A 14,027-nucleotide genomic window follows, 5' to 3' on the forward strand; every position below is an offset into this window, starting at 1 on the left:
CATCTTCTTCTTCTTGTCACGCTCCCCCTGCCATGATACACACAGTCAGGGCTTTTTTTGTAGCAGGAACTCCTTTGCATATTAGGCCACACACCCCTGATGTAGCTATAATAGGCCACACACCCCTGATGTAGCCAATCCTCCAAGAGTTTGCAGGGCTCTTTGTGCAGAAACTACTGTAAACTCCAGGAGGATTGGCTACATCAGGGGTGTGTGGCCGAATATGCAAAGGAGCTCCTGTTACAAAAAAAACCCTGACTGTGTGTATCATTATGTCCAGGTCCAGCAGATCTTATAGCACTGGGATGGAACGAAGAGGGGAGGCTGAGAACAAGTATTGTCCACTGCCTCATCTAAAAGACTGGCAAAAGAGCTCTGTTTTACAGGCCCTGTGGAAGCAGATCCCACAGGGGTCAGATATCCAGGGGGAGCTCATTCCACCAGGAAGGGGGGCAGGGCCAAAAAGGCCCCCACCTTCTCCTCCTCTTCTTTCTCCTCTTGGTGGACAGGAAGACAAACGGGGGATTACTACAGCGGGCAGCTCTGGGTTGGAAAATGCTTGGAGATTTTGGGAGTGGAGTCTCGGGAGGGTGAGGTTTGGGGAGGGGACGGGCTTCAGCAGGGTATAATGCCATAAAGCCCGCCGTCCAAAGCAGCCATTTTCTCCTGAGGAATTGATCTTGATTGACAGGAGATAAACCACATTAGCAGGAGATCTCTAATAGCAGGAGGCAGCCAGTTTGGTGTAGTGGTTAAGTGTGCGGACTCTTATCTGGGAGAACCGGGCTTGATTCCCCCCTCCTCCACTTGCAGCTGCTGGAATAGCCTTGGGTTAGCCATAGCTCTCTTATCTGGGAGAACTGGGTTGGATTCCCCACTCCTCCACTTGCAGCTGCTGAAATGGCCTTGGGTCAGCCATAGCTCTGGCAGAGGTTTTCCTTGAAAGGGCAGCTGCTGTGAGAGCCCTCTCAGCCCCACCCACCTCAAAGGGTGTCTGTTGTGGGGGGAGAAGATATAGGAGATTGTAAGTCACTCTGAGTCTCTGATTCAGAGAGAAGGGTAGGGTATGAATATGCAATTCTTCTTCTTCTAAGTCCTAGAGCAGGGGTGTCAAACATGTGGCCTAGGGGGCAAATCAGGCCCCCGAAGGGTTCCTATCAGGCCCCTGAGCAACTGGCCGTCATCTGCTTCCTTCTCCCTCTCTCTTGCTTCCTTCTGTTTGCTTGTTTTAAGGTTTTAAGAATGTTTTAAGGGTTTTTTTTTTTTTTTAAAAAAGCTTTCTGTTTGTCTGCGTCCTTTATAAAGTTTATATCTCTACTACCCAATCATAAATAGGTACACGCATGGCCCAGTCCAACCTGACATAGCTCGGCCTGACAAGGTCTCCATATGTCAGATTCGGCCCTCATAACAAATGAGGACGGTAGCTCAGTGGTAGAGCATTTGCTTGGTAAGCAGAAGGTCCCAGGTTCAATCCCTGGCATCTCCAAAAAAAGATCCAGGCAAATTGGTGTGAAAAATCTCAGCTTGAGACCCTGGAGAGCTGCTGCCAGTCTGAATAGACAATACTGACTTTAGCGAAGAGACGGTGGCTCAGGAGTAGAGCATCTGCTTGGGAAGCAGAAGGTCCCAGGTTCAATCCCCATCATCTCCAACTAAAAAGGGTCCAGGCAAGTAGATGTGAAAAACCTCAGCTTCAGACCCTGGAGAACCGCTGCCAGTCTGAGTAGACAATACTGACTTTGATGGACCGAGGATCTGATTCAGTATAAGGCAGCTTCATATGTTCACTTTGCTGGAGGTTCCTCCTATGGAACAACAGAAGAAAAGAAGCTGAAACCGTTCTAGACCCAGAATGTTAAGAAGACCCAAATCCATAGGATTTTAAAAGCAGCATTAAAACAAAACAAAAAGAAGAATGCAAAGTATATATTTGTTTACCAAATGAAAAAGAACCGTTCTGAAGGCGAGAGATTTTTTTTTCCCTGCTAGAAAGAATTTGCATTATAAAAAAAACCCCAAAATATTGAAGTAGAAATAGATCTAACAGGGAACACATTTCTAAAAGCTTCCTCCAAATATTTTTACCTGACTGAACAGCTGTTCTGGTCCCCTGAGTAAACAATTAAATGTTTTTAATGAAGCTGCACTTACACATATTTACCAAATAGAGTGGAACCAAAATTAGTATCCTGTAAATTAATTGCCCCAGTTGGCTGTCGCGATTTCCGACCGAGCCAAGGAAGTGGGGGCGGCGGAATATTGCAAAGGAGAACGTCGAATGAAAAAACCATGGTCAGGTGTCCTGTCCTCCACGTTTATAGTTCAGATTATTAAACCCTATTAATTTCGTTTTATTTACGGCGCTTGTGTTCGGACTCCCGTCGAGGAATTCAAGGCAGCTGCCGGTTTTATAAGGCATAAAATGCAACTGTAAATCTCGCAGGATAGCAGCAGCCAATAACGCAAATGTCGCAAGGAAGCTCTGAAACAATCAGCAATTAAATTCGGAGCAAGGACTTTAATCTGTTCTAGACACCCTGGAGTGGTGGTATCTTTCTCCAGACCTCAGGTACAGCAGGAGTTCACAAGAGAGCAGCTCCTAACCTTTCTGAGGGTTCCCCCTCTTCCTCCCCACCTACCTTGTCCATTGAACAGTAGGTGCAGCTGCATAGCAGTCCCTGGATTAGGAGAGAGGACAGCCAGCCACCAGGTGCTTTGCCACAGCCCCAGTAGCCCTCATTAACCCCTGGAGAAGCCCACACCACCCTTTCTCCACTTCTTATGTGATTTTGGGCGACAGGTGGCTTGCTGGCCTTTTGTCTGGCGGGGTGTGTGACCCAGGAGAGCCCCAGGCAAGCGAGGCCTGCTTGAGCTGGCTGGATCTCTAGCCAGTCCAAACAGGCTTCACTTGCCTGGGGCTCTCCTTTCTTGCATTGGCATATGGACATATGAAGCTGCCTTATACAGCCTTATACTGAGTCAAGCCCTTGGTCCATCAAGGTCAGTATTGTCTACTCAGACTGGCAGCGGCTCTCCAGGGTCTCAAGCTGAGGTTTTTCACACCTATTTGCCTGGACCCTTTTTTGGAGATGCCGGGATTTGAACCTGGGACCTTCTGCTCACCAAGCAGATGCTCTACCACTGAGCCACCATCCCTCCCCTGCTCTCCAGGGTCTCAAGCTGAGGTTTTTCACACCTATTTGCCTGGACCCTTTTTTGGAGATGCCGGGATTTGAACCTGGGACCTTCTGCTCACCAAGCAGATGCTCTACCACTGAGCCACCGTCCCTCCCCTGCTCTCCAGGGTCTCAAGCTGAGGTTTTTCACGCCTATTTGCCTGGACCTTTTTTAGTTGGAGATGCCAGGGATTGAACCTGTGACCTTCTGCTTACCAAGCAGATGCTCTACCACTGAGCCACAGCCCCATTCATGGCTCTCCAGGGTCTCAAGGTGAGGTTTTTCACGCCTATTTGCCTGGACCCTTTTTAGTTGGAGATGCCGAGGATTGAACCTGGGACCTTCTGCTTACCAAGCAGATTCTCTACCACTGAGCCACAGCCCCATTCATGGCTCTCCAGGTCTCAAGCGGAGGTTTTTCACGCCTACTTGCCCGGACCCTTTTTAGTTGGAGATGCTGGGGACTGAACCTGGGACCTTCTGCTTACCAAGCAGATGATCTACCACTGAGCCAAAGCCCCATTCATGGCTCTCCAGGTCTCAAGCGGAGGTTTTTCACGCCTACTTGCCCGGACCCTTTTTAGTTGGAGATGCCGGGGATTGAACCTGGGACCTTCTGCTTACCAAGCAGATGTTCTACCACTGAGCCACCGTCTCTCCCTCCATTGGGTTGCTTCTGGCTGGGGGGGGGGGGTTATGCTAAAGAGTTATGCTAATAAGCTCCACCACCACCTATTTTTTCTACAAAATGACCCCTGTCTTTCTCTTCTCCTGAGTGAGGAAGTTTCACAGCTTGGGAAAAGCAGCCAAAGAGTTCCCCCCTACTGTGAGTCTGTGCCAACACAACCTCATACAATGCTGGTGGTCTCACAAAGGCCTTGCTCATGGATCTTGAGGTTTGGGGAAGATTGTACAGGTGGAGGCCATGTCTCAGTGGTAGAGCACCTGCTTGGCATGCAGAAGGTCCCAGGTTCAGTACCTGGCATATCAAACTGAAAGGATCAGTTGTTGTTCAGTCGCAGTCGAGTACGACTCTTTGCAACCCCATGGACCAAGTCATGCCAGGCCTTCCTGTCTGAGTGGGCTGAAGCTGAATCCAGCGAAGACAGAGGTCCTTTGCGTAGGTCGCGGCGAGCTGGGGGGGGGGGGAGATCTCCTTACCAGCCTTTGACGGTGCGTCACTGATACCAGTGCACAGGGTTAAGAGCCTGGGAGTGCTACTGGAGCCCTCCCTGACAATGGAGGCACAGATAGCAGCCACTGCTAAATCCGCCTTCTTCCATCTTAGAAGGGCGAGGCAGTTGGCCCCCTTCCTAGAACGTAGTGACCTAGCAACAGTGATCCATGCAACGGTCACCTCGAGATTAGACTACTGTAATGCCCTCTACATGGGGCTGCCCCTGTGCCAAACTCGGAAGCTTCAGCTAGTGCAGAATGCGGTGGCCAGGCTGCTAGTGGGACTACCTCGGTGGGAACGCGTGTGGCCTGGGCTGAAGGAACTGCACTGGCTTCCAATTATATTCCGAGTTCGCTACAAGGTGCTGGTTATTACCTTTAAAGCCTTATATGGCCGAGGACCTGCCTACCTTAGGGACCGCCTCTCCCCACATGTTCCCCAGAGAGCACTGAGATCCAGCTCCCAAAGTCTTCTAAAGATCCCTGGACCAAAGGAGGCCAAACTGAAAGTAACGAGGGAGCAGGCCTTCTCAATAATGGCCCCCCACTGGTGGAATCAGCTACCGGAGGAAGTGCGAGCCCTGCGGGACTTTAACAAGTTCCGCAGGGCTTGCAAAACCACCCTCTTTCTGCAAGCTTATAAGGAACCCTGAAAGCGACATTTAGCCATCTGAGTATACCTTACTGAATGTAGCACCTTTAATTTATTGTAGTTTTAAAAATTTTATATACTGTTTTTTAAATGTATTTATTAACTGTATTTTATAATTGACTTGTATAATAATCATGGTACACACCATGTCCTGTTAGCCGCCCTGAGCCTGCTTCGGCAGGGAAGCGGGATATAAATAAAATTTATTATTATTATTATTATGGTTGTTGTTGTTGTTGTCTTCCACCATCTGAAGTCCACTCAAATTCATGTTAGATCAGTAACGCTGTTTAGCCATCTCCTCTTTTGCCATCCCCTTCTTCTTTTGCCTTCTGTCTTTCCCAGCATCAGGATCTTCTCCAGAGAGGGCTCCCTTCTCATTTGATGGCCAAAGTATTTGAGCTTCAGCTTCAGCATCTGACCTTCCAGGGAACAGTCTGGGTTGATTCCCCTTAGGACTGACTGATTGTATCTTCTTGCAGTCCAAGGGACTCTCAAGAGTCTTCTCCAGTGAGGGCTCCCTTCTCATTTGGTGGCCAAAGTATTTGAGCTTCAGCTTCGGCATCTGACCTTCCAGGGAACAGTCTGGGTTGATTCCCCTTAGGACTGACTGACTGGATCTTCTTGCAGTCCAAGGGACTCTCAAGATTCTTCTCCAGCACCACAGCTCGAAAGCATCTATTCTTCTGTGCTCAGCCTTCCTTATGGTCCAACTCTTACATTACTACTTGCATTACTACTGGGAATACCATCAATTTGACTATACGGTCTTTTGATGGTAGGTGTTGTGAAAGATCTCTGCCTGAAACCCTGGACATCCCCACTGACTTCTGAATAGACAATACTGACCATGATGGATTGATGATATGCACCAGGCCTCATTTTGGGCAGGAGCTCATTGGAGCAGAGCTCTGGAACCTCTCAATGTTATTGTGCTCTTTCTTTCTTAAATCCTCCCCCACATACTTGCTTCTGGGCTCCATTGTTCAAACCCCACCCCCACCCCCAGGAGAATTTTGCAGAACTTTTAAGATTTGACAAACTTTCTAATATTTCCCCCCACAAAAATGGGTAAATAACCAAAACATAGAAAGCAGACATGGAAATCTTCATCATGCCACTTTGGCCACATAGGAGAAACGAATTTTAAAAAGGATGTTGGGAGTCAGGTTTTATTAGCTCCCAAAACCTCTTAAAAATCCCTGGGCCAAGAGAGGCTAGACTGAAGACAACCAGGGAGCAAGCCTTTTCAGCAATGGCCCCTCGATGGTGGAATCAACTTCCAGAGATGGTGCGAGCCCTGCGGGACCTGAACCAGTTCCACAGGGCTTGCAAAACCTCTCTGTTTCAGCTTGCCTTTGGGACAGAACCTGGTTAAACGGATCTGTAGCCATCCCGCCATCTTGTACATGATCGTGATCTTTTGCACTTGATAGCACCGTTTTATCCATCTAATTAACTATGTGATTGAATTTGTAACTGAATTGTATTTTAAAATTGCTTGTTTTATACTGTATTTTACTTATATCACGGTGTTCCGTGTCTGTGAGCCGCCCTGAGCCCGCCATTGGCGGGGGAGGGCGGGATATAAAAATAAATTTATCTTATCTTATTATGACAATTCTATTCAAGAAATAAGAAAAAGAAGGAGAAGAAGAAGAAGATGAAGGGGGAGGAGAAGAAAAGAAGATGATGATATTGGATTTATATCCTGCTCTATACTTCAGGTCTCAGAGTCACAGAGCGGTCACAATCTCCTCTACCTTCCCCCCACCCACAACAGATACCCTGTGAGGTAGGTGGGACTGAGAGAGTTTTTACAGCAGCTGCCCTTTCAAGGACAACTCCTGTGAAAGCTATGGCTGACCCAAGGCCATTCCAGCAGGAGCAAGTAGAGGAGTGGGGAATCAAATCCAGTTCTGCCAGATACATCCAGGCACTTAACCACTACACCAAACTGACTTTAAGGTAGATGCTGAGCTGATATAATATAGTCCACCTTCTGGTGACGTCAGGGGTGTACGGCATATGCAAATGAGTTATGCAAATAAGTTGCGCTAATGAGCTCCGGGACCTCTTTTTCTACAAAATGACCTCTGGTAGCCACCAAATATTGTACCAGCTTAAGTTTCTAGATGATCTTCAAGGGCAGCTCCATGTAGAGTTTGTTACAGTAGTACAGCAGGTGTATGGAGACCTCCCGCTGCCTGCCCGCTGTCCAAGCTGCCACTTGGCAAGGTAATGTAGGAAAAAAACGGGAGCCAAAGGCTTTCACGAATAGTATGATGTCACTTCCAGTGTAAACACAGAAGTGATGTCACTGCATTGGCATGACACTCTAGGATCTCCCCAGAATTCTATGATAAAACCTCTACAGAGCTGTAGGTGGGTCCTAGAGCAACATGCTGACACAGTGACATCACTTCCGGGCTTGCACTAGAAGCGATGTTGTGCTATCAGTGTACCATTGTTCCCCCACCCTCCTAACCTCCTCCACCACCTACCATCCAATTGCTGGCAATAGTCTGAATAGTTTTTTTTTGTAGCAGGAACTCCTTTGCATATTAGGCCACACACCCCTGATGTAGCCAGTCCTCCTGGAGCTTACAGTAGGCCCTGTGAGAAGAGCCTTGTAAGGAATTCTAGCAGGACCTCCTTTGCATATTAGGCCACACACCTCTGATGTAGCCAATCCTCCTGGAGCTTAGAGTAGGCCCTGTACTAAGAGCCCTGTAAACTCTTCGTGGATTGGCTACATCAGGGGTGTGTGGCCTAATATGCAAAGGAGTTCCAGCTACAAAAAAAGGCCTGGGCTTATGTATGCGATACCAAGACGTTAGATCTAACAGATGCTTAGAATCATTGAACACCATCTTAAAACTCAGGAGCTCACAACTTTAAGGCCTTCAGGTACTTGATTCCCATTAGGTGTGGATTAAATTTATTCTTCCCCTTTTTCCGTTTCCAAGGTCATGTGCTAGTGGTTAGGACAGCTGGAGAGCCAGTTTGGTGGAGTGGTGAAGTGTGCGGACTCTTATCTGGGAGAACCGGGTTTGATTCCCCACTCCTCCACTTGCACCTGCTGGAATGGCCTTGGGTCAGCCATAGCTCTGGCAGAGGTTGTCCTTGAAAGGGCAATTTCTGTCAGAGCTCTCTCAACCCCACACATCTCACAGAGTGTCTGTTGTGGGAGAGGAAGGGAAAGGAGATTGTGAGCCGCTCTGAGATGCTCAGAGTGGAGGGCAGGGCATAAATCCAATTTCTTCTTCTCCTCCTCCTTTCTTCGCCAGTTTGGTGTAGTGGTTAAACCAAGTTCAGTGAGTCGACAACATCTCTAGCCAACTGTAATCAGGGTTTTTCTTGTAGCAGGAAGTCCTTTGCATATTAGGCCACATGCCCCTGATGTAGCCAATCCTCCAAGAGCTGACAGGGCTCTTCATACAGGATCTACTGTAATTGTAGATCCTGGATTGGCTACCTCAGGAGTGTGTGGCCTAATATGCAAAGGACTTCCTGCTACAGAAAAAAGCCCTGACTCTACTGTATGTATAATGTGCCATCGAGTCACTTACGACATTTGGAATCCCTATGAATTAATGACCACCAAAATGTCCGATCCTTAATATCCACTCTCAGGTCTTGTAAAGTGAGTTCAATGGCTTCCTTGGTTGAAGAAGAAGATGATGGTATTGGATTTATATTCTGCCCTATACACTGAATCTTAAAGTGGTCAGAATCTGCTTCACCTTCCCCCCCCCTACCCACAGCAGACACCCTGTGAGGTGAGTGGGGCTGAGAGAGCTCTTACAGCAGCTGCCCTTTCAAGGACAACTCCTACTAGAGCTATGGCTGACCCGAGGCCATTCCAGCAGCTGCAAGTGGAGGAGTGGGGAATCAAACCCGGTTCTCCCAGACAAGAGTCACTTACGACTTTTGGAATATCTATGAATTTTTTTCTTAACCTTCAGTCCCTTCACTGATATTTCTGCCACCCCCTATAATTAAATGGAAAGGAAGTACAGAGCTGGGTGCCATGGTACTTTGCTTTAAGCCATTTTGTTACCTATTGTATGGGGTAAAAGACAAACAAAGAAACTCTATCCACTTAAAAATATAGATTGCTGAGGGGTTTTTTTAATGTACTAAACTCAAACTATTTTTTTTTTTAAAAAAGGAGTTTATAAGTAAATTTAATTTGCATAAACACAAATTCTCCGTAAGGGAATTAGTCTCTATAAAAGCTGTTTTCTGTTGGCGTAACAGATTTACTGTATAGTTAAGTCTATTAGAATTTGTTTATACAAAGGTATAAATATCGTCAAAGTGTTCATAAAAAAATTCAAACTGGAAAAAAGAGGAGGAGACTGGATTTATACCCACCCTTCACTTGGAGTGGCCTACAATCTCCTTTCCCCTTTCCTCCCCACAGCAGACACCCTGTGAGATAGGTGGGGCTGAGAGAGCTCTCCAAGAACTGCTCTTGAGCAGAACAGCTCAGAGAGAACTTGTGACTGACTCAAGGTCACTCCATCAGCTGCCCGTGGAGGAGTGGGAAATCATTCTCCCAGATAAGAGCTCACACACTTAGCCTCTATACTAAATTGGCTTTCTGCTAGGCTTTTGGCTGAGCACAGTTTAAAGTTCCATCTTGGCATCCCCACTTTCCCTCCCCTCCCCCCAGTAAAGAAGAAGAAGACATTGGATTCATATTCTGCCCTCTCCTCAGAGCGGCTCACAATCTCCTCCCCCACAACAAACACTCTGTGAGGTGGGTGGGGCTGAGAGGACTCCCACAGCAGCTGTCCTTTCAAGGACAACCTCTTCCAGATCTATGGCTGACCCAAGGCCATTCCAGCAGGTGCAAGCGGAGCAGCAGGGAACCAAACCTGTCTCTCCCAGATAAGAGTCTGTGCACTTAACCACTACACCAAACTGCTGAGCTAGCTAGCAGCACCACCAGAATTCTGACACAATCTTTTGGGGGGACTGTAAAATGTTATGTTTTTATTTATTCTGGCTTTGTTTGTTTGTTTGTTTGTAATTATAATCTCGTTTGAGGGGGTTGGGGGGGGGAGGTGGGCTCCCTCTTGGGTATCCTGCCCCCCCCCAGGGAAAGTGTATGCGCAATACATAGCCTCTCCTCTCCCGGTGTAGTGAATGCCGCGTGGTCACTGTCCGGCTATGCCTGGCAGATGGTCACTGCAATGGCCTCTCCTGCATTACTGCTTCCGTGGCAACACCTTCCCGCTGCCCCCCCCCGTTTCTCACAGAGTTTGCCACGTCATGGTGCGACCGAATGTCCGGCGGTATAACCGGATGGGCAGGCTGGGATCACCAACCTCGCCAGCCAAGAGAAGGAAAACTCTAACATCAAACCCGGGCAGATAGAGCTCGTTAATGTAACACCTACCACCTGGAGGACTCGCTGCCGGCGTCCCAGCTTACTGGGCCATGGCAGATGACCCCAAGGTGAAAGGGTGGAGCCAGTACCGCGCACACTGCGCTTCACCTAAAAATTCCTCTGCGCAGGCCTGAAGGGCATATCCACATCCACAACCCACAACACACCAAGTCCTGCAGCGATGGGCAAGGGGCGAAACGGCAGGTGGAAGATGCCACCGGAAGCCGCAGTCCCGATCCTGCATGTAGGCGGTTCAGGGTATTGGTCGCCTGATGCTGACCCGGAGACGAAAGCATTTTTCGGCAGCACTCTGAACGACCAAGCAGCCTTATCTAGGGACAGCACTGCTTGCTCCACACGGAGAGGGGCCTAGAAAAGGTGGCTTACAGCACCAACCCCAAATCAGACTTTTCCCTGCAGCCACTGTGGCCGGATCTGCCTGTCCCGCATTGGTCTTGTCAGCCACCAGTGAGCCTGCAGCAGACGTGGACTACTGCACCCTTCTTAAATCTTCGTTCGCGAAGTCAAGCCGAGAGAGAGATAATCTCGTTGTTAATCACTTTGAGCCTGGCTAACAGGAAGGGGTGGTCAAAAATCCAATGAAATAAATACAAATAAATAAATATTCTAACTGGCTGCAGTTCTCCAGTTCTCTTAAGTGTGTGAGCTCTCCAGGGTCTCAGGAAAAGGAGGACCCTTTAAATGAACATATGAAGCTGCCTTCTACTGAATCAGACCCTTGGTCCATCAAAGTCAGTATTGCCAACTCAGACTGGCAGCAGCTCTCCAGGGTCTCAAGCTGAGGTTTTTCATGCCTATTTCCGTGGACCCTTTTTTGTTGGAGATGTTGGGGATTGAACCTGGGACCTTCTGCTTACCAAGCAGATGATTTTCCACTGACCACCTCTCCTTCTCTAACACTTACGAGGCTCTCCAGGGTCTTCAGCTGAGGTTTTTCATGCCTACTTGCCCGGAATTTTTTTAGTTGGAGATGCCAGGGATTGAACCTGGGACCTTCTGCTTACGAAGCAGATGCTCTGCCACTGAGCCACCATCTCTCCCTAATGCATCTGCTTCTCTGAGCCAGAGGTGCCAGAAATGGAACATATAATGTGAGTGCACTACCACTGAGCCACAGCTGCCCCCCCCCACCTGTACAGAGATGGGTGAGAAAATGATATAAATTCTATATTGGTCTGTTTCAGGATCTTTTTTTGCAGCAGGAACTCCTTTGCATATTAAGCCACACTAGGGTTGCCAAGTCCAATACAAGAGATATCTGGGGACTGTATCTTCATCTACCTCACAGGGTGTCTGTTGTGGGGGAGGAAGGTAAAGGAGATTGTGAGCCGCTCTGAGACTCTTCGGAGTGGAGGGCGGGATATAAATCCAGTATCTTCATCTACCTCACAGGCTGTCTGTTGTGGGGGAGGAAGGGAAAGGAGATTGTGAGCCACTCTGAGACTCTTTGGAGTGGAGGGCGGGATATAAATCCAATATCTTCATCTACCTCACAGGGCGTCTGTTGTGGGGGAGGAAGGTCAAGGAGATTGTGAGCCACTCTGAGACTTTTCGGAGTGGAGGGCGGGATATAAATCCAATATCTTCATCTACCTCACAGGGTGTCTGTTGTGGGGGAGGAAGGTAAAGGAGATTGTGAGCCGCTCTGAGACTCTTCGGAGTGGAGGGTGGGATATAAATCCAATATCTTCATCTACCTCACAGGGTGTCTGTTTTGGGGTGGGGGGGAGGGAAAGGAGATTGTGAGCCATTCTGAGACTCTTCGGAGTGGAGGGTGGGATATAAATCCACTATCTTCATTCACCTCACAGGGTGTCTGTTGTGGGGGAGGAAGGTAAAGGAGATTGTGAGACGCTCTGAGACTCTTCGGAGTGGAGGGCGGGATATAAATCCACTATCTTCATCTACCTCACAGGGTGTCTGTTGTGGGGGAGGAAGGTAAAGGAGATTGTGACCCGCTCTGAGACTCTTCGGAGTGGAGGGCGGGATATAAATCCACTATCTTCATTTACCTCACAGGGTGTCTGTTGTGGGGGAGGAAGGTCAAGGAGATTGTGAGTCGCTCTGAGATTCAGAGCATAGGGCGGGCTATAAATCTTCTTCTTCTTTACTTCCTTCTTCCAAGTTAAGGGTAGGGATGCTGTACCTGGATGATATGAGAAGAGAAGTATACCCCATTGATATCTTCTGCAGAGAGAAGGGATTGTAGCCTTGGCTGCTTTTTTTTACGAAAATCTCATCAACAAAGAAGAGGGTGGAGGGGGAAGGGGAAAGACTGTTGGGTTTGATGATCCATAATCACGTTAATACTTTATGTCTATATTTGTCAATATATTAAGGCGATATTTTATGTCATGCATTATTTATCCCTGCTGCTAAATGTTTGATGCGGGCCTTTAACAACAACAACAAAAAAGTCGGTTTGGGACTTTTGTTTGTTCAAGCTTGATTTTGATGGATGCTGTCGATTCCGGAGAGACCTTTGTCTAATTTTAGAACAATGAGCAGTTGTTAAAGTTACATTAAGGGAGACTTTTGGGTTCAGAGCGGAGGATGGTAAACACAAATGGTGGCATCTCTCTTTCTTTCTTTCTTTCTCTCTCTCCCTCTCTCTCATTGTGATGTAGTGGTTAAATACAAATGCTTTTCTGGGAGAACCGGGTTGGATTCCCCACTCTTTCACTTTCAGCTGCTGGAATGGCCTTGGGTCAGCCATAGCTCTCACAGAGTTGTCCTTGAAAGGGCAGCTTCTGGGAGAGCTCTCTCAGCCTCACCTACCTCACAGGGTGTCTGTTGTGGGGGAGGAAGGGAAAGGAGATTTCAAACCGCTCTGAGATTCAGAATGAAGGGCAGAGTATAAATTCAATATCATAATCACCATCATCACCAGCTTCTTTATGTTACAAACCATGTTATCGATGATGTACTACCTCACAGTGTGTCTGTTGTGGAGGAAGAAGGTCAAGGAGATTGTGAGCCGCTCTGAGACTTTTCGGAGTGGAGGGCGGGATATAAATCCAATATCTTCATCTACCTCACAGGGTGTCTGTTGTGGGGGAGGAAGGAAAAGGAGATTGTGAGCCGCTGTGAGACTCTTCGGAGTGGAGGCCAGGATATAAATCCAATATCTTCATCTACCTCACAGTGTGTCTGTTGTGCAGTGACCATAATGTTATTGATTTCACCGTTTGTATAAATAGGGAGTTGTCCAAAAAGACCACCACAACCACGTTTAACTTTAAAAGGGGTAAATACACTGAGATGAGGAGGCATGTGAGGAAGAAACTGAAAGGAAAGGTACATACGGTCAAAACCCTTGAGAAAGCTTGGACGCTATTTAAAACTATAATCCTAGAAGCTCAGATAAAATACATACCACAAGTTAGGAAAGGCACAAACAGGCATAAGAAAAGGCCTGCGTGGTTAACAAATAAAGTAATGGAAGCTGTAAAAGGTAAGAAGGACTCCTTTAAGCGGTGGAAAACCAGTCCAAGTGAGATTAGTAAAAGGGAACACAGGCTGTGGCAAATCAAATGCAAGACTGTGATCAGGCAGGCAAAAAGGGACTATGAGGAGCATATTGCAAAAAACATAAAG

General features: G+C 47.7%; 1 non-coding gene across 1 annotated transcript; it reads right to left on the minus strand.

Moving 5' to 3' along the window:
• Positions 1-11,395: 11,395 nt before the first annotated feature.
• Positions 11,396-11,468, minus strand: TRNAT-CGU (transfer RNA threonine (anticodon CGU)). Its single transcript has one exon. It is a non-coding gene; the product is annotated as a tRNA-Thr (tRNA).
• Positions 11,469-14,027: the final 2,559 nt, after the last annotated feature.

The sequence above is a fragment of the Heteronotia binoei genome, chromosome 4, assembly GCF_032191835.1.
Source record: "Heteronotia binoei isolate CCM8104 ecotype False Entrance Well chromosome 4, APGP_CSIRO_Hbin_v1, whole genome shotgun sequence".
NCBI classification, from domain to species: domain Eukaryota; kingdom Metazoa; phylum Chordata; class Lepidosauria; order Squamata; family Gekkonidae; genus Heteronotia; species Heteronotia binoei.